Source organism: Diplotaxodon limnothrissa, linkage group LG15 (genome assembly GCF_057381915.1).
Source record: "Diplotaxodon limnothrissa isolate DT_005_m linkage group LG15, D_limnothrissa_male_GT1.1, whole genome shotgun sequence".
Lineage (NCBI taxonomy): Eukaryota > Metazoa > Chordata > Actinopteri > Cichliformes > Cichlidae > Diplotaxodon > Diplotaxodon limnothrissa.
Genome location: NC_140610.1, coordinates 42,115,962 through 42,136,399, shown reverse-complemented (window position 1 = coordinate 42,136,399; position 20,438 = coordinate 42,115,962). Strand labels below are relative to the sequence as shown.

At 41.8% G+C, this 20,438-nt stretch overlaps 1 protein-coding gene across 1 annotated transcript in view; it reads left to right on the top strand.

Moving 5' to 3' along the window:
- Positions 1 to 1,392: 1,392 nt before the first annotated feature.
- The window catches only part of ptprfa (protein tyrosine phosphatase receptor type Fa), a 270,063-nt gene continuing 251,017 nt past the window's right edge, over positions 1,393 to 20,438 (top strand). Inside the window, exon 1 of the mRNA XM_085373280.1 lies at positions 1,393 to 1,614. The gene's annotated coding sequence lies outside the window, so the exon portion shown is untranslated. The remainder of the gene's footprint in view (positions 1,615 to 20,438) is intronic.

The following is a 20,438-nucleotide window of genomic DNA, read 5'->3' as shown; positions in this document are numbered from 1 at the left end:
ACAGTTGGTCAGGATGCTCTCGATGGTGCAACGATAGAAGTTCACCAGGATGTCTGAGGACAGGTGGTTCTTCCTCAGAGTCCTCAAGAAGAAGAGGCGCTGGTGAGCCTTCTTGACCAGCTTGGAGCAGTTGGTCGTCCAGGTGAGATCCTCGGAGATGTGGACTCCCAGGAACTTGAAGCTGCTCACACGCTCCACAGCCGTGGAGCGTGGAGTTATTTGGAAGACAAAAACTTTTTTTAAATTAATTTTCATTCAGCGATCGCCTCAGTGTGTATTTGATGTCCAATGTGTTCACTAACAAAAGTTTGGAAGCTTATTTGGGCATTTATAGAAATATTTTCAGAGAAGTGTTAGATGACTCATAGTTGGTGGTTTCTGATTGATATAAAGCTTTGTTTGATAAGCGAGTGCAAAACAACCTGTTTTATTTTGTGAAAAGGAGTCAAAGTCACTGGATGCTCACTTACAGATTTATTTAAAAGCTCAGTTTATTCCCTTATAAGTTTCTGACAAGTGATCACTGTGACCAAAGACTACAGACCCTGCAGCAAATAAAGACTTTTTTCTGAAAGTCATGGAGAAATGTTTTAGTCAGAAACAAAAGTGAAACGATGTAGCAAAACCCCAAAGATCTGAAATGGGAATATGTAATGAGTAAAAATGTTCCCAGGACCAGCTGCTGCTCTGGCTGTGCAGCACAATGAGCTGATGAAATATAATCACAAAAGTTTTTGCTTTTTGTATGAAGGAGAGGAGAGAAATGCAGAATACAGCAAACAAGAAAAACCCCAAAAGACTGCAAGGTGTGATCACACAAGCTCAGTCAGCAAACACAACAAAGTAGCAACAACAAAACGAGGAAGACCTGAACCCAAAAATCTGTGTTTCCAATATGATTTCTCAAACTAATTTTTACAACAGCTTCTTTTGTATACATATGATTCAAAGTTTCATAGTATCAGAGTTGGCTGAACAGAAGATATTTGACATATCTGAATATTTTAAGAATGGAATGAGACATTATATCTACTGATAGTGTTGCTGAAGTTTAATTTAACTGTCCTTGCAATGACATTACATAATGTGATTTAGCATATTGTTGTATTATGATACAAGTATATCAGAAATGGGGTTTGCAGATTGGAGCTCTGTTTTCTGTTGCTCTTCTCCGCTAACAACAGGTAAAGTAAGAGGGAGGAGCCTGTCTCACCTTCCTTGGGTTAAACCCAAAGCACAGCTTCCCAGCAGAACAGAGCCCGCCTCTCGGCCTCCACAAACCTCCCCTGAAACCTAACACCTGTGACATCATGCTCCACACACAGGCTGCTGGCTGACTAGTTCTGCGCACAGAGCTGCAGGCTGTTCACTAGCTCTCCCTCCCAGGAGAGATCCACAGCTCTGAACCCGCGCTACCAGCCACAAGGAGGTAATCTGCGATCAGATCAATCACGCTGCTGCAGCCCGGGCTCATTGCTCCAGCAGCTTGGAGGAGAAATCCTTTATGGGCTTTGTAGGGGAATTGTTCTGTCACTTCTGAGGCACATCGCTGAAGACTGCCAACACTAATTCAGCCCAGGATACTCTTTGTTTTCTCCATGGAGCCTAATGCAGGTAAGCACTTGCTGTTCAGCAAGTTGTGAAGTTTTAATGCTGAACGAGGCCACCTGCTCTCGTGTCTTTGGAGACTTCTTTTCGTCATTATAACTTCAAAAGTGCCTCTCAGATATCTATTTAGAGTCTTTTGGAACATCATCTTCTCACTGGCTGAATTGCAGCATTCATGGATTGCACTTAACAACAAAAGACCCTGATGAGTTTACCTCACACAAGGGTCTGCGCTCGTACACACACTTGTGCACACTCACACAAATGGCAAAGAAGGAGGACAAAGAGGGAAGAATGAACAAACAGAGAGTCTATATCGAAGACTTCACTTTGCCTGCAGAAGTGAAACTTAAGATTGGGCTGTGATTTAGTGCAGAGACCTAAAGAGGTCTGTTTACTGCTGTTTGATGAATTCTTCCTTCTTGTTTCACTCCACGAGTAACACATCATTAAAGCCTTCCAATAATGAATTTAAGATTCGGCTTATTTAGTAGTTTCTAAGTAATTTCTCACACAAAGTCAAAGTTTCTTAGAGAAAATTAACAATCCACAGATTCACGTTGCATCCAAGAGATTTAACAAGGCATTGCAGGTAAACCAGTTCCAAGACCTGAGTGGTAAAAAAAACATTAAAAATGAGTCACGACAAACTCATTTTTGCCAGTTTTGATCTCCAAAAGTCTGAGAATAAGGATTCATGTCTGTTAGGCTTACCCTGTCCAAACTGTATTCATGTAAAGCCAACAAAGCAGACCTTTCCATGTTTTATATTCATGTTGAATCCGTTTTATTTTGATAGACTTGATATTTGAAGTTGTACCTTACAAGCTCACAGCAGCTCACACACCTTGCACCTGACACAGAAAATGTTTTCCTCATAATTATATTGCTTCTCATATTTGACTTTATTCAGTCAGCTGCTCAGTATTTTCTTTAGTGTTTGCATTTTTTAAATAGACTTTTCTTGGTTTTTAGTGGACAAATCTAAACATAGCTTTTTCAAATACTCAGTGCTATGTACCATGCAAATAAAATAACAGACTGTCACTTACCAAAAATAATGCATAGACTGCTTTTTCTTTGTCTGTTAATTAATTAATTAATTAATTAAAATTACCAGAAAATTGCATTGAAATTGCTCCAAAAGACGCCATCACCACCACGATGTGTACGCTTTAGTGATTCAGACGACCCACGTAGGTGTATATATGTCACTACTAATACGGTGACGAGGTGGATTTTCATTGTTCAGCTTACTTTATATGAAATAAAAAAATTAATAAAGCTTAGCCATCATTTTGCTTATGAATTATTTCGTTTCTGAACAGTTGCAACATGTTTTCTTCATTTTCATGCATCTTATTAAGAAAAAAAACATCAAACAAGGTGAGAAATAAGGCAGCTTCCCTGGAGTGACATGAACAAATCCCTACCAACAGGTTGTCTAATATCCACCAGAGAGCCGACCGACCTTTAGGGAATGCTGAAATTTCATATTTTGACTTTCCACCACACCGTCCCAGGCGCTAATCCCAGCGTCTTATGCAGCCCCTGTCGTTAGTTTAACGAGACCATGATTTGCTTAAGACTAGCTGTGCTACATATTAATGCAACTCTTTTTTTTAAACTAAACATCCTAATCTGCTCCAAAATAATTGTTAATTTTCAATACTTAACATTAAACTAAACACTTCTGTTATGTGAGAAACATTTTGCTCCTTTGTTCAAAGATCTAGATAATCTCTCATGTTTCAAGGGTTTAAGAAATTAGAATATTTATCAGAAGTAAACACAGTGTGAAACAAAAAAAGTAATATATAAACTCTTGACTGAATGTCAAGTATTTAAGTGAAAGACTGCTTAAATAATTAAAAGATACTTGAGGAAAACAGTTATTATGCAGAGTTGTACTACACTAAGTCATAGTGAATATAAAGCATCATATTTACGTTTAAAGTATCGCAGGATAAGATGACATCACTGCCATGATCCTGGGTTTGTTCTGTTTTGGACCCTTTGACAGTTTTCACTTGAATCATGTTACATAAAGTTCTTCAGTAAATTATTTGAGTAAGTGTACTCCACGTCCAGCTTTGGGTACATGCCCTCCCCCCACCTCCCTTTATTATTCCTTCCTATGCTGTTCCTTAGCACATTATTTGTGAGGACGCAGCCTTATACTGTTTCCTGGAACATCAGTGAGGCTCTTAAAAGTGTGAATGAGAACTTTGTGTGTTGGCTTTGTGAGTTGTGGTCATTCTCTCAGTGGCAGCGGTGTTGAGAGAAAAGCAGAAATCGTGGGAAATGAAAGGTGCAGCAGAGGAAAAGTAAACTTCCATTTCTGTCGTCCATTCTGGCTTGTATGTTCAGTGGTAGTCGTTGGTATAGGTCACTATCTCATCACTGCTTTCTACAACCAATCGCCTTTTTCTTTCTACCCCGGCATGGTGAGCTTTCCAAAAGCACCCCCACCCCTCGTCCTTCGTCACTTGGCCTCACTATCATCCTCCTCCCGCTCTGCCGTTTGGTGCCTCACGCTGGAATCTGAGACGGGGCTTTGCTTGCGGCAGGTTAATTGCCTCTGAGATTCCTGTGCTAATAGAACTAATCCTACTTTTGTGTAGCTTGTGCTCCGCTTTTGAGCTTGTTAGCAGGGTTATTGTGTGAGGTTGTATTAATTGATTAGTGTCAAAGCTCTGTGTGCTCTTGTCTTTGTGATGAATCCTTCATTTGGAGCTCCGGGAGATGTTGGTCAAACATGAAACAACAACTAAAGATGCCAACGAAACGATATGCATGCACACATGTCCGTTCACCTGTGTGAGCTTGATCTGAAACCTTATACCAGTTACAGTTAACAGCATGTATTGAACTATTTCGCTGCACTCTTTGCGTCTTTGATGAAGGACTTTAAGTCCCTTCCCTCTACCACAGGCTTCTGAGGCTCACATCAAAATAGGCAGAATTTATTATCATTTCATTTTCCCGCCTCAGTTATTTAGGGTTTCATCTATAGCAGGGCCTGTGTGGGACTTAATCTCTCTCGCTTTTGCTTTTGTGGAGCAACAATTTAAATATAATTTGTTGCTTAGTTAATTTTTGGGATGTAAAGAGAAAATATTCGAGAAATGTATGACTTGCAATGGGAAATGATCCCAAACTGGTTATAAATAAGAGATGCAAATATTCTGCTTTGAGGTTTCTGTCATTATGGCAGCCTGAAGGAATTCTTTCACTGTCGAGCAGTCGGTTATGGGTCTAGGCGTCCTTTAGAGGCCAGTTACAGACTCCCGGCAGCGTCTGTTGCTCATCAAGGAGACTCTCAGATTCAGATGTAAAGGAAATCTTTAAAGGGATTGTTCTGGGTTTGGTAAAGCCTATCGGGTTCATAATGAGCTCCTTCTTTAAAGGAGCCGCCGAACCCTTGTTCTTTTTAGTCTTACGTCAATCAGCTGTGACAAAAAAGAGAAAAAACAGTCTTGAGTCAGTCTGTATTTTGCCAAATTAAATCTTCACACATTTCCCCTCAAAAGTAGAACAATGGCAGGTCTCTGCCGTAGAGATGTGTCGATTTGAAGTCTGGACAAATTTGCTTTGTTGAGTGAATACTGTAATTGACTGATGTAATCCGCTAATGTAAACAGTATTTGAGCCTGCTTTTTACATTCCTGTATCCAAAGTGGCTGCTAATCAGCTGTTCAGTAAATTGTTGAGCACACGAGCTCATGTGCGACTCTTTTAACATTTTAATTTTTATTTTGATTAAACTAAGATTACGATGACTTTTTTCCAAGCTCCTTAGATTAAACTAAGAAGGTGTAGGCTACCATTTTAATCTGAGACCTAGTGGGTGTATTTGACTTAATTTAAATAAACAGGCAGCAGAGTTAAAGATGTAAGATTCTTGTTGGGAGGGTCCAGGAGCATTTCACAGAGGCGGCTCAGTTTGGAGACAAAGTTAGAGAGGCAAGGCTGAGATGGCTCACACATGTGCAGAGGAGGGATAGTGAATATATTGGAGAAAGGATTTTGAATATGGAGCTGTCAGTCAGAATTAAAAGAGGAATACCACAGAGGAGGTTCTGGATGTTGTGAAAAAGGACAGGAAGGCTGGATGTGATAGAAGGAGAGGAGGGATAGGCTGAGATGGAGCAGAACGAAGACCAGAGCCAAGTTTTGTCTGTAACTTTAATACTTTTGTCAGATAAATCTTACCCATAGCTGTCTCTTTGTTTAGAGGCTGTAAAGCGTCACCCATTCGATTGCTTCACTTGGGTCGGCTACCATCGATGGTAAGAAAACATGGACGGAGCTCCTGGGTCAGAAAGATTAAGCCAGGGTTAGAAGTGCCTTAAAGCTGGATTCTGACGGCCACCCGATGGTGATAACTGTGGTTGCAGAAAGACTTCCAGGCTGGGAAGGTGCATGGGAAGTGTTTCATAGCTTCTCCTCTGTAAATCCTTTCCTGCCAAGCTTATGGACTCTTGTTTCAGGACATATAGAAAAAAATGTCTATTCTTAAAATCTTGGTGATACCATGTTTCAAAAGAAGGATCTGCACTATGAAACCACATGCTTATTGGCTAACAGTGCATCAATCACAAGATGTTAGTCAGCGCCACCTTTCATTTGTTCGTTGCAGCCCAGATGGCCTGCTGGGAATGCTCACCTCGAGGTGACGGGACTTCAGACACAGGTGGGTGATGTCACAGTAGCCACACCCACCTGTTATACTGTGCATGTTCTGCTCAGATACATAGACATATATCGTCGGTTGTTGAACTTCATCATTACGTACCACTTGACCACTGTCTGTTATTCCTACCAGTCCACACTGAAACTGTCCCAGTCTTTATGATGCACCATAAACTGCTGGCTGCTGCTTACATTTTAGATGTGGAGGTCATATCATTGATCTCATTGAGGTGTAATTGTATTAGGTTTAATTTTCCCAGCCTTAACCCTGTTTATGTAGTTCGCTTGTTAAAACAGCTGTTTTTCCACCATCTTCAAACTTACTGTAGTTGCTGTGCAAAAATACTTTCACTGAATCACCCAGTATCACAGTCTCGTCTGGCAGGGGGGTTGAAAATTGTGCTTCTGTAAATGCTGGTGTGACCAAGCTCCAATAGCAATGAATGATGAATGCGACTGTTTTTACAGCCTCCTCTGCTGTCACATCGTTGAAGCAGTCAGTGGAGTTATCACAGTGCAGCCTGTAGGCCTCCAGCAGCCACTGAAAACATTCACAACCGCGTCTGTGTGAAGTCAGTAGCAAAAGGATGAGTCTGCACACGCCTGCTGAATGCAGCCGGCAGCTCACCTGACTGGCTGTTATGATAGGAGTTATGGCCTAAGACAACCACCCTTTTCCTTCATTTCACTAAGCCGGGCTGAACGGGACAATAAAGTGGAGAACAGGGGATGGCTGCGATTCTTTGAATATATGTCATCATTTATACACGAAGGGGGATATTTGTCATCAGCCGTCTGCCTACAGATCCATGAGTGTGCTGATGGCTGATGCAGAGAGGAATGATGGGTGACTCACTGATGCTGCTGGGCACAGGCAAATTTTTGTGCCGGCAGGTATTGAATTTGACCTGGATGTGGATGTCACAGTGTTCTAAAAATGGATGAGACTGAATTAATTTTTTTATTTATGAAACATTCAAATGAACTAGCCCGTTGAGACTGAATTAGGCACGTGAGTAAGTGCAATTTCAGGCGCTTACGTTTTAGTGTTTATGCTGCAATTTACTTTGTACTTAATAGTTCAACATGAGTAGCTTTTTGTTTACCAAGTAGGGTTCAAAAAGCTATTTTGAGTTAATTATCTGGGGTCAGTTTTCCAAGTTATTCAGTGTTATTTTGTCTGTTTTAATTGTGCAATTCAAAGCTTGTGCCCACAGGCATCGGTAGTCAAAGTTCAACTTGTCTTTCACAAAACAGGGCAGGCAGTGGCTGAAGGACATACAGTACAAGCTCTCTTTTGTGCTTCAAAATATCAAAGGCTAGTTCTAGTTTGGTTAAGCTGACATTGAGGGAGATTAACAAGTTTTGTTAATGATTACGTGAACGAGGAGTCAGTCTCAGCTTTGGAGTGCACGAGCTCTGGTTGGATGATCAACATGCAGAGGCATAATTTCATAAAAACATAGCTTGTTGTTTTTTTCACTCCTTGATGCTTTTTTGTTACATTAAACACAACTTAGAAACGAATGTGTTTCACATATGCTTTGAACTTTGAAAGAAGTGGCAACACTTACATTTTTACTCAAATTATGTATTTTGTTTTTAATCCTAAACAAACCGAGTGATTTTTTTTATAAGAAGGTGTTAAAAATGTTTGTTTATTTGGCGTGCATGGACCAAAATCATGTTCAGGTAAACAGGAATGAGGGGGAAACATTACTGTCCTGAATCACACCCAGCTACTCTTCACTGCACAGGTCTCTGTCGGCCCACACCGTTTGGCCACCGGGAGTGGAAGCAGCCACGCAGCCTGGGGACGCGCTGGCTCGTCAGCATTCATATTTAACAGTGTTTATGGAGGCGGACGTGAGCAGCTGTTCTGCCAGGAAGCGTCGCCTTAAAAGCTGCAGTTTGTCTGTGACCTTTGGCACGGGGGAGCATGGTGTGGAGGCACAGCTCCTGCCTTGGTGGTGCTGTGCGTCACACGTCAAATGTTCTACAGCCACGAAGCCTAGAGTAGACGTTTTAGGTCAACAATCAATAGTATTTAGTGACAAAAAACAAAACAACTGTTTACTTTTCTCCTTAGAGTGTTGGTGTCTCCTCTGACTTGTAATTTGCAATAATATACTGTGTTGTTGCTTCCTAATTAGTCCATAATTGCATAAAATAGGGAGCTGTAATTAAAAGGCCTACTGCAAAATGTAATCAGCAGCTTTTCTACCAGTGGAACATTTTGATTTTAGCCTTTCAAACAGTAATACCATCCTATCACAGTGAACACACAATGCCTTTCATTTCGGTTTATTTCATTTCATTTTTAACAACAGCTTGTCAGCACTGAGTGTTGGTGAAATGGAGATAATGCAGATGGTGGCAGGATGGCAGTATGCTTAGTTTGTTCTGTAAAGTGGCGTCCTCTATGTTTGGTTAATGTCTAATGTCTGCTCTTGGATCTGGATGATGTTATAGAAAGATTATATCTCTTAGGCAGTTAGCTCTGCTTGTGAGCACAGATTTCCCATTTGCCTGGTGTTCAAACCACTTGTTTGGGAAGGGTCAATCAAAAGACAGTTGCTTTAAAGGATAGCTGGCCTTAAAGTTGGAGGAGCTAAACCACACCAACTTAAAGACAGTCCTCCCCAGATTCCACCAACATGTCTCCTGCCACACCAGAGCAGACAAGACTTTAGACCATGTGTATTCCAACCTGGCTGGAGCCTACAAAGCCACACCCCTCCCCCACATTGGACAATCGGACCATCTCTCCCTGTTCCTCACACCTCGGTATTCACCACTCATCCAACGTGTGAAACCTGCTGTGAGGACAATTAAAGTGTGGCCAGAGGGGACAGACGCAGTGCTCCAGGACAGATTTAAAAACACAGACTGGAATATGTTCACCCACACAGACCTGGACCAGTACGCCTCATCTGTACTGGATTACATCTCCAAAACCACAGACAGTGTCACCACCCAGAAACGGATCACCATGTACCCCAACCAGAAACCTTGGATGACCCGGGATGTTCGTCTCCTCCTGAAGGCCCGCAACACTGCCTTTAGGTCAGGAGATGCACACGCCTACAGTACAGCCAGGGCTAATCTAAAGAAGGGCATCAAAAAAGCCAAACACCATTACAAAAAGAAGGTAGAAGAACACTTCTCCAACTCCAACCCCCGACGCATGTGGCAAGGACTCCAGACCATCACAGACTACAGGACCACCAAACCCTCCCCCGCATCCTCTGATGTCTCCTTCCTCAACGAGCTCAACAACTTTTATGCTCGTTTTGAGCGAGGGAACCCCACAACCACAACCAAAGCAGACATGACGCCAGACCACCAACCTCTGACTCTCTCCCCCACCGATGTAGGAGCGGTGCTGAGCAGGATCAATGTCCACAAGGCTGCAGGCCCTGATGGCATCCCCGGGCGTGTTCTCAGAGCGTGTTCTGGGGAGCTTGCAGGAGTGCTCACAGACATATTCAATCTGTCCTTGGCCCACGCTGTGGTACCGGCCTGCTTCAAATCCACCTCCATCGTCCCGATACCCAAAAACTCCAACCCATCTTGCCTCAATGATTACCGCCCAGTAGCACTCACCCCCATCATCACTAAGTGCTTAGAGCGACTGCTCCTAGCACACTTCAAATCCTGTCTCCCCCCCACCCTGGACCCCCACCAATTCGCATACCGCCGGAACAGGAGCACAGAGGATGCAGTCTCCATCGCACTGCACTCTGTCCTCTCACACCTGGACAACAACAACACCTACGCCAGAATGCTGTTTATAGACTTCAGTTCAGCGTTCAATACAATCCACCCCTCACAACTCATCAGGAAACTGACAGACCTGGGTATCAGTTCCCTCATCTGCAAATGGTTACTGGACTTCCTGACCAACCGCCCCCAACATGTCCGGCTGGATAACCGCTGCTCATCTACCATCACAATGAACACCGGTGTACCACAAGGCTGTGTGATGAGCCCTTTCCTCTACTCCCTCTTCACCCACGACTGCAGACCTGCTGATGGTTCCAACACCATCATTAAGTTTGCAGATGACACCACGGTGATTGGCCTCATCAGTGACAACGATGAGGCCGCCTACAGGGAGGAGGTGGATCGTCTGGCTGAGTGGTGCGACAGAAACAACCTGCTGCTTAACACCGAGAAGACCAAGGAGCTCATCGTGGACTACAGGAGGAATGCTGACCCACATCCACCCATCCACATTAAGGGGACGGCTGTGGAGCGTGTGAGCAGCTTCAAGTTCCTGGGAGTCCACATCTCCGAGGATCTCACCTGGACGACCAACTGCTCCAAGCTGGTCAAGAAGGCTCACCAGCGCCTCTTCTTCTTGAGGACTCTGAGGAAGAACCACCTGTCCTCAGACATCCTGGTGAACTTCTATCGTTGCACCATCGAGAGCATCCTGACCAACTGTATAACAGTCTGGTACGGGAACTGCTCTGCCTCGGACCGGAAGGCGTTGCAGAGGGTCGTGAAAACTGCCCAGCGCATCGCCGGAGCACCACTTCCTGCCATAAAAGACATCTACAGGAAGCGGTGTCTGAAAAGGGCCGGGAAAATCATCAAAGACCCCAGTCACCCATCACATGGACTCTTCACCCTCCTGCCCTCTGGGAGGCGCCACAGGAGCCTCCGGACTAAGACCACCAGGTACCGGAACAGCTTCTTCCCCACAGCTGTCAGACTCCTGAACTCTGCCTCCTGACATCTGACCCACGTTAAACTCATGGACTGAACATACACACACCCACAATGGACAACTGTACCCTCAAACACAATAATAACATGGACTGAACCACCACTCACAACCACTAGCACTTTATAGCCTCTGTAGAAACTATCTACACCCTCACTTATCTTAACTGCACTACTGTATAGCTCTGTGTAAATAATCATTCTGTACATTCGATAATTTTTAATCCTACAACTGTTTACAACTTGCATAGTTCCCATTTCTGTATAGCTGTATATCCCAGATTCTGTAAAGTTATTTATTTCATATTCTGTATAGTTTTTCATATTTATATCCTGTTCATATCCTGTACATAGCTTGTACTCACTACAGCCTGTACATACTTATAGTTATAGAATATTCACAACATACTTCATACCGTGTACATTATAACATACCATAATAGACCCATTTCTGTAATATACTCACATATCTATATTATTGCTAATATATATTGTAATATATCTATATCACTAAAGCACTTCTGGATGGATGCAAACTGCATTTCGTTGCCCTGTACCTGTGCATGTGCAATGACAATAAAGTTGAATTCTATTCTAATTCTTCTATTCTAAAACAGCTAGTTTCTGATGGAGGAAGAAGTGAGGCGTCCCACCGAGACTCAGTATAAGATAAATTAGGATGATTTTGAGCTGTGAAGGATGGAAGCTACTGTACTGAGCTCACAAATAAAAATTTAGCAGCTGAGCTTAAAGATTACCAACAGATCAGAACAGCAAGCATTCAGAAGGTAATGATGCTCTCCGTGCAGACTGTGATCACAAGCACCTGTGGCACATCTCTCATTCAAAGCTGGCTCATTCTGGATCTGTTCTAGCCTGGCTGCTAATTTTAGATGATTTCCTGGAGCTGCCTCTGCAATCTGTGGTAGATAGTATGTTATATAGTATTGCAGTATTATTCTTCCTATAAGTGCCCTCAGACAATTCAGGACCCGCAAGGTAGTCCAGAGGGGTACAAGAAGGCAGCCTTGAAGGAGAGATTATCTGTAATTAAACAATATTCTGTCCTGCAGCATTTCAGTGAATTTGAGGGGCATCAACAAAGCAAATGATTAGCAGCAATCTTTCAAACCGATCCCACAGAAAGTCACTTATATTCAGTGCCACAAAGTGACAAAGGGCAAAATAACTACTGGAAAAATTCCCTGTTAAATCCAGAATTGAATTCAAAACTGCAAACTTCCTTGTTGTTCCTAGAGTATTTAAAAGTAGAATGGGAGGCAGAGCCTTCAGTTTTCAGGCCCCTCTTCTGTGGAACCAGCTTCCAGTTTGGATTCAGGAGACAGACACTATCTCTACTTTCAAGATTAGGCTTCAAACTTTCCTTTTTGCTAAAGCATATAGTTAGGGCTGGACCAGGTGACCCTGAATCCTCCCTTAGTTATGCTGCAATAGACGTAGGCTGCCGGGGGATTCCCATGATGCAGTGGGTGTTTCTTCTTCTCACTATGTATTAACAGACCTCTCTCCACTGAATCACACTTGTTATTAACCTCTGTCTCTCTTCCACAGCATGTCTTTATCCTGTCTTCCTTCTCTCAGCCCAACTGGTTGCGACAGTTGGCCCCGCCCCTCCCTGTGCCTGGTCCTGCTGGAGGTTACTTCCTGTTAAAAGGCCGTTTTTCCTTCCCACTGTCGCCAAAGCACTGGCTCATAGGGAGTCATATGATTGTTGGGATTTACTGTAGGGCAGGGGTAGGGAACGTTAGTCCTACCCCGCTGCAGGGTCTACCTTACAAATAAAGCGCCTTGAGGCGACTGTTGTTGTGATTTGAAGCTAAACAAATAAAATTAATTTGAATTCAATTCGGATTTTGGTAGATTTGGGTAGTCCTAAATTAAACTTTTAACTAAGTGACTGCCAATGTGAGTGAAAGGGTTAAATACATCAGAGCTTCATTTGGTCAGTGAGAGTTCTGAATATTTGCTAGTGGCCAACTCTTAACTACAAAACAGCGCTCGACGGCCAAATCACTTTCAGGATGGATGCACATTAGAGTTATAAATTCCTTCTTAGCCCTGCAATCTGAATTAGACTATTTTCTTTGATTGCTTTTTGAACTTGATGCTCTAATTGTGTCACTGTGCTTTGCTAGCTTGGCATTACGGTGCATTTACCTTTTAAATGTCATTAATTTTCCTTTACATGTGAACTCAGTTGCAGGAGATAATTAGGCAGCTTTTAGCTTCAGCTGTTATAAATTAGGCTGTTAATCATGCAAAGGTACTAGTTGAGTCCACAAATGAAAATATGGAGGTGGAAATGAGACAAATAGCCCGTTGTGGGTAAGTGAAGACAGTGCTACGTCTTCACTTTATAGTGTGGCACAAACGGTTTGTTTAATGTCAGAAAAACCACAGTCCAAGTGATGGCACATGATAAACCAGACACTTTCAAATTGTCATTAACATGTTTAAAATGGGATCACAGGCCTCGCTGCCTATAGCTCACCTCTGTTTCCGTGTGTCGTCAAAGTGTTACAATGGTTTTGCTAAGGACTGTAGAGATTTAGGGTCCACAGCACGCTGGCCCTTGAGGAAAATAGGCTGCTCTGGCAGTAATTGGCTGAGAGATGGCTTTTAGATGGACATAAATTATTCACCCAAGCCATCTCTTTCCATCTTCAAGAAACACAGGAAACTGACTGATGTTGTACTGTTTGTTCTTCCACAATCTTTTTAGAATGACGTGTTCTTACAATTTGTTGGTGACCATCTCATACCAGCAGGATCATTTTTTAGGAAAAAAAGAGATTTATGGATATAAAGGATGTCACTTCCTGTCCCTCGGGATGGAAATGAAAAAGAATTTAGCAATTCTTATCCCATTATTGATATCACTTATCAATTTGATTCCTTATCGATTCTCATTGGGTTATTATTGGCTCTGCTTTGACAGTTACCACCATCGCCTTCATGCTTTCACATTTCTCCACAAAATAACCCTTAAACACATTGTCTCATAATTACCATCAACCATATAAACCTATATGTTACAAACATGCAGAGCAACACAAATCCCTATTCTAATCAGAATACACATGAGCTATGATCACAAAGCAAACATGAACAAGCACAAAGAGAAGCTATTGTTATATATCCATAGATAGATCTCTCTATCTGCAAAAAATGCTGTGACATTGATGGATACTTGACGCTTCAACATTGAATCAATCCCCAAAGACGTTCACCAAATACTTGCATGTTAAAATGTCCAAATTTTTAGCAGAATTAAATGTCACTGCAGGCTTGTACAAAACATGCTTTTAGCCTCTATGACTGATTTCTCCCTTCATAAAACCTGTACAGTGAATTTTTGTTAGTTTACTTTCATTCTTAGCAAAATCCAAAGAGAGTAAAGTTAGGAACATGAACTACAGATGTGCTGCCACACGGCAGCCAGAGCCTGTTCTTGCCTGGGAGGCTCAGCTAATATGAGCAAATAAACTTGACTTCTTTACTATGTTTGCAGTGTTGTTGCTTTTTATGACATTTTAAATGATATGATCTGAAAAACAAGAGCACTCACAGAGTGCAAATCCCCTGAAGGACAAGGCCTATATTAAAACTTTGATGTTTTATGAGGTTTTATTCCAACATGCTGACGTCAGCCTGCTTTTATAAGAACGCGCTGATTTCACCTCTGACCTTGAAGCACTACAGACTAAAAAGGTGTGTTATGTTATGTTATGTTTACCCCAATGACGGAAGCAAAATTGTCTGAAATCTTTGGCTGTAGAACTTGAGATTTAAACATATATTATTGTAGTGCATGATTTTGAATTTTTATGGCATCATTGTGATGTTGTATTGAGAAAATAAAGTGTGCTGCACATCTCTCTCCATGCCCTTTCATATGATATATTATAATATACGTTTTCTTGATTTTGATTGATCTCGGGTGCTGATAATGAAGGCCAAGGTCAAATGCTTAGCCAACGTAGCTGCTCGTGTCCCCGAGGGGCTACTATATCGTGGAATTTGAAGACAATTCATAAAACATTATGGGTAATATAAAGGTCTTACAGCTTTTCACATTTAATGTGACGCTGACTTTGACCCAGTTTCCACCAAAATTAAATCAGCTAAAGCCGTTATTGGTTTCAATCATCACACAGAATTTGGACATTGAACTTTGGACCCTGCTGACAGACAAACTGTTATATCCTGCTGTGGGGAGAAGAATTCTGCGCCCCAGTTTTTAGGAAGTAAATTCTAGTGTGATTTCAGCACTAGTTGGCAAGAGTGCATGCTGTGCATTGTACCTGTGCAGTTTATGGTTGCAGCTTGCTAACCAAATAACCAGTAACGTAGAAATTCACCCTTCTTATTCAAACATGATGAGTCTTTGCTAAATAGAAAAAAAATCAGTGGCCAAAACACAAAATTTGAGGCTTCAAAATGCACTAAGTGATGCCCAGTCAGTTATATACGGTCAGTTAAATACGGTCAGTTGCTAAAACGTGGTAATTTGTCTCCTTCACTCCAACTGCCTTGTTTTTCAGAATTTTATTTTGCATTATATTCTGCTCGAGGGAAATTGCTTCCCATGTGTGAATCAAGGGTGCAGATTTCATTGAGTATTCTTGAGTTTCAGAGCTCCATAAATCTTCTTCTTAATTAATTTTTGTGTAGCTGCACTCCACGACATCCAAACTTTCATGGCAATAAGGAAGAAATATCATCATATAGGCTGTGGGGGTTTTGTGCAGAAACTTCAGTTTCATTAGTTATTTTCAAAATAGATAAAATACTTGGCGATTAGTATTTACAAAACTATACTGCATGTTTAATCTGTTTTGATCATGTTGTATAATTACAGCAAAAACACATCAGTGAGTAGAGGTGACTGTTTGTCACTATAATTGATTAGGATGTTGGGATGAGACGTGTAGATTAATGAGAAGATTGAAGTGATTGGTAACTGATGAGTGCAGCGTTTCATCTCACTGCATTAATGTCTCCAAGCTCTCTGAAGGTTGCTTCTCATCTGTGTGCTGCGGCTGCCAGCTGACAGACAGTCTTTCTTCCTGCCAGCTGTCTGGGCCATCAGTAAGTGAATAACCCTGTCGACAAATAGCCTGTATAGGATCTCACAGTCTCCAGAGGGATGAGGTGGACTAATCAGTGTCTGTAGTGGAGCACGGTGGGACTGCTCGCTGGGGAGAGGGATGAGAGCTGATACTGTAGGTTGGGTTTTAACGGTAGGCTTACGTCAACGCGTACGTCTTATGTGAATAAATACACCACAATGGCTGTGCAGCATTTCTCCAAGCGAGGTTGCATGTAAGTAACTCCAACTCGGTTAGATGTGAAATGGAATGGTTGATGCACATGAGGATAACACAGGTGAATTCACGAGGTTCAAGTAGCAATACTATATGTACGTTTCTATAGTTGCTATGTCCATCACTTAGAAACTCACAACAAAAACAAACAAAGTAACTGTGATCTGTAGACAGCCCACAGCTGGACAAGCCTCACACAGCTGCACCGAGACAGACATTTATTATGCTAACACACCACATATGTTACTTCTGTGTAATATTATTTAACCATCTATCAGCCTGGATTACTTCATACATTATCTATATAGCTTTTTATACAGCTTGTAGAAAATAACAACAAAACAGGAGCGTACAATGTAAGCTGCAAAATAAAAAACAAACCTGGCTTTGTGGTGACCTCCAGCTTGCGCTATGGAAATTGTTACTTCTAAATCTAAGGCTTTGGTTCTTTGGATTAGTCGTTGCCCAAAGTAGAAAAGTTCAAGCCGTAGAGTGTTGTTAACGAGTGAAACTGGACCAGGAGATTGACAAACGGCTTTCAGGTCTGTGTTAGTGTGAAGGTGAAACCCTCAATTTAAGGGTTGATCTGTGTTCTACCCTCAGCAGTGACCTTAAGCTGTGGGTAGTGACTCAAAGAAAAGGGATTTTAGGTACAAAGTGTCAGGACTTAGCCTTAGAAATATATGTGTGGGGCTCAGAGTAAATTACCTCTCCTGCATATCAAAAGGAGCTAGATGAGATGGTTTGGGCATCTGATATGATACCTGACCGATGCCTTCTAGGTGAGAAGTTTTAGGTATGTCCAACCGGCAGAAGACCCAAGGCATGCTGGAGAGATGCTGTCGTTTCTAGAGTAGGTGGGAAAGATATCTGGGCATCTCTGATCAGAGATAAGAAGTAGAAAATAGATGGGCAGCAAAACCAACGCACAAAAATAAAGAAACAACAACATGGTTTACACCCTTTTACTCTGAGATTCATGCAGGAGTAAAAATTTTAACTTGGTTGAGGTTTTAAAATCTCAGAGTGACCTGATGGGCAGAGAAAATCACCTCGATGTCTCTGATCCATAATTCATCTGAAGTAAATGGCTTCATTTTTAGATTAGATGGTTACATATGAGTACTGTGGGTACTTGATAAGAATGGTGTTAAAGGGACTCAAGGTACACTAACATTTGGTGACTTCAACTTCTGGTGTTGGAAGCTCAGGATGAGCCAACACTACCACCTGCATGTCCTGACTGACTGCAGCTGTTACCTCCGCGGACTTTAGACTTGAAGCTGAGAAAGGCCCGACTCAGAGACAGTAAAGGAAAGCTTTTAATGGCAAACTAAGGTGAGGGGGTTTAGTCTGCAACATAATAGCCGAACACTTTTATAGGCTGTGGAGATGAGCTTATCAGCAGTGCACAATAAAACCATTCAGCAGCCACTCTCCATTTGTTCTCTCTTTTTCTCTCTAGTGGTTGATTCGGCCTTTCCTTCTCTTCTTTCGGTTATGATAACTTGATGGATACAATGGAAGCATCAAAGCAGCAGTAATTTAGATGGTTATATTCTAATGTCAGTACCAAAGCAGGGTTTTTGTACTTTGTTCCCTTACACACTGCAGGATGAAGGAGCAAAATGAAACTGGAAATGTGACAAATCCACATTTCAGAACTTTAATCACGATCTTCTCTTAAATAAACTAAGAAAAGACTTTGTGCCAAAGACCTCCGGTGGTTCTGTGACCAAGCAAAACAACTTTACTTACTGCTATGAACAGGAGTACATGCCATGCTGTAGGAGCTTCACTGAAAAGTGAAAACTCTAATCTTCACGCAGGTGGGATTTACTGCAGGATTAGATCGTATTAGCTGGTGCTTGTGTTCAAAGGGACATGACAGGACGACATAATGAACGGAGAAGCAGTAATTCTGATCTGTCGTGGTGTTTCATTACCACGGCACATTCAGATCTTTCTGAATGGGTCAATTAGTCTATTCTTGTCCATCTGAACGTGTGCAGTCCTAGAGAGAAGGGCAGCTGGAAACTAAAGTATTATTATTTTTGTTGTGTTAAGACCATTTCATTTGTTGCATTTGTGAATTTTAAATTTGCTTCCTGGAAAGGAGATTCTGCCCATCAGTCGCTCAGGATGAACAATGTGCTTTTCTTACAGGCTATAAAACACTGAACTAGCTTTTTACCTTCTCAATGTCACCTGTGAGTATATATGTGAGTATATAAGTTTTCACAGCCAGTTTGCAGAAATGTACGTGGAGACCACATGTGATTAAATCCCTCATGGATTTAATCAGTGGGGCCGTGTGCGCGGTGGTTTGGGAGTATGGGCTACTGGACCTAATGATACAGTTTATTTTGGTAAGTCCTGTACAACCACAGACAGAGCTTGGTCCACTTGCTAGAAATAAGTCAGACTTATTGTGGGTGACTGTACCAGTGATTGTACCAGCACTACTCTTTCTGTCTCATGGAATTGAGCTTCCTCTGAAGGCTAAGATCAGATCTCCTGCTCTTCCACATTGGGGGGGAAATGCTATTTGCGGTGGCTGATGGATGCCCTAATGAAGGTGTTCTAGGAATGTCCCCAGCTGAAGTGAGAACTTGGGCCATAAGCCAGATGTGGTGCCCCTGTAATACAGAGTTAGATGAGTGAAAGGGGGGTATTCTTCAAGGCTGATTAATAAAATGTTGTAACTTGATTTAGTTGACATTAATACAGCCAACCTATGATTAATGATAGTACTGCTGTTGCCCCCTCCCCAGATCAAAAACTCAGTCGTAAAGTTCATTTAAAGACTTTTTGTCTTAATTTGACTTTGTCTGCCCGGCCAGTGGCAGGAGGGGTCCTAAAGAGATTTAGGAAGTCTAGACTGCCCCTGAACTTTTATTTGGTTTCTCTTTATTAAGTTACTTCAAACTTCATTTTGAATTCACCTTCATCCAAACCACAGACAGGAAACTTTGAGCCCAAACAATTCACTGCTCACCGCCTTTCTATTTGTGACATTATGGTTTTTGTATCAACGTCTAATCAAGTATTGAAGCTTGAGGCTTTTTCGAGAGCTTTCCTAAAATCTCTTGCTTTTGTTCTTCACAGGAGAAGCCATGAAAGATTTCTAATCAGCACATTTATTTTTGCTTGATATTTTCTTGACATCTTCACTTCCCCACATGAATAAAATGAACGAGTTTGTCTTTTTTGTTGTTTTTTCTCCATCTGGTTGTGTGACACTTCCAGCTCTCCTGGAGAAAGGGGATTGTTTCTTTATCACAAAGTAAGCCTTTAAGGAATCCTGCGTCTGTTGGCTCTGCTGGTGAAAGTATTAGAAGTGCATTAAAATTGGATTAGATTCCCTTTGAGGTTAGAAGGTTGCAGGTAGTGGCCCTGCTATCATGCCTTCCAGCATACTTTTCTACATTGTCAGGTCTATCCTGCTGTCAGTGCAGAGCTCAGTTATTTCCATTGTTCTTGTTGTTACTTGCAAACAATAATGAAAGTTTTTTGCTAGCTTTTTATATGTTAGGATCCACCTATTGATCAAAATTATTAATGTACATTCTTCTTATATTTTCTTTAAATGCTACCTATAGCAGCCTACAAACATGAGAAAATCTGGTTGCAGTCTCTCTTCCTTTTGTCACACAGCCGTCCTCTTCGATGGGTTCGGCAGATGTGAACTCTAAGCAGCAAACTTATTTTCATATTTTCACTGTGGGCTTCTGAAAGCTGAGCTCCTGGAGCTAAGACTTACTATTACAAATATATCAAAAACCTTAAAAACCCATTTCATAGAGCTGCAATAGATTTAATACAGCTGAGCTGTTTAATTTTCCCTTTTTTCTAATTATGAATGAACATATGATGTTGTGCACTCATGTCTAGAATGCCATACGGCCACTTTAAGAACATGACGGGATGTAGTGTGATCGTGTGTGGTTACTGGTCCCTATAGTTGTGGCAGGCTGACTCTGTGCCACCCTGCTGCTCTCCCCCTGACAGGCCTGATGGTGATAGATGCCACTGCTCTCTTCCTGATGAAGGGGA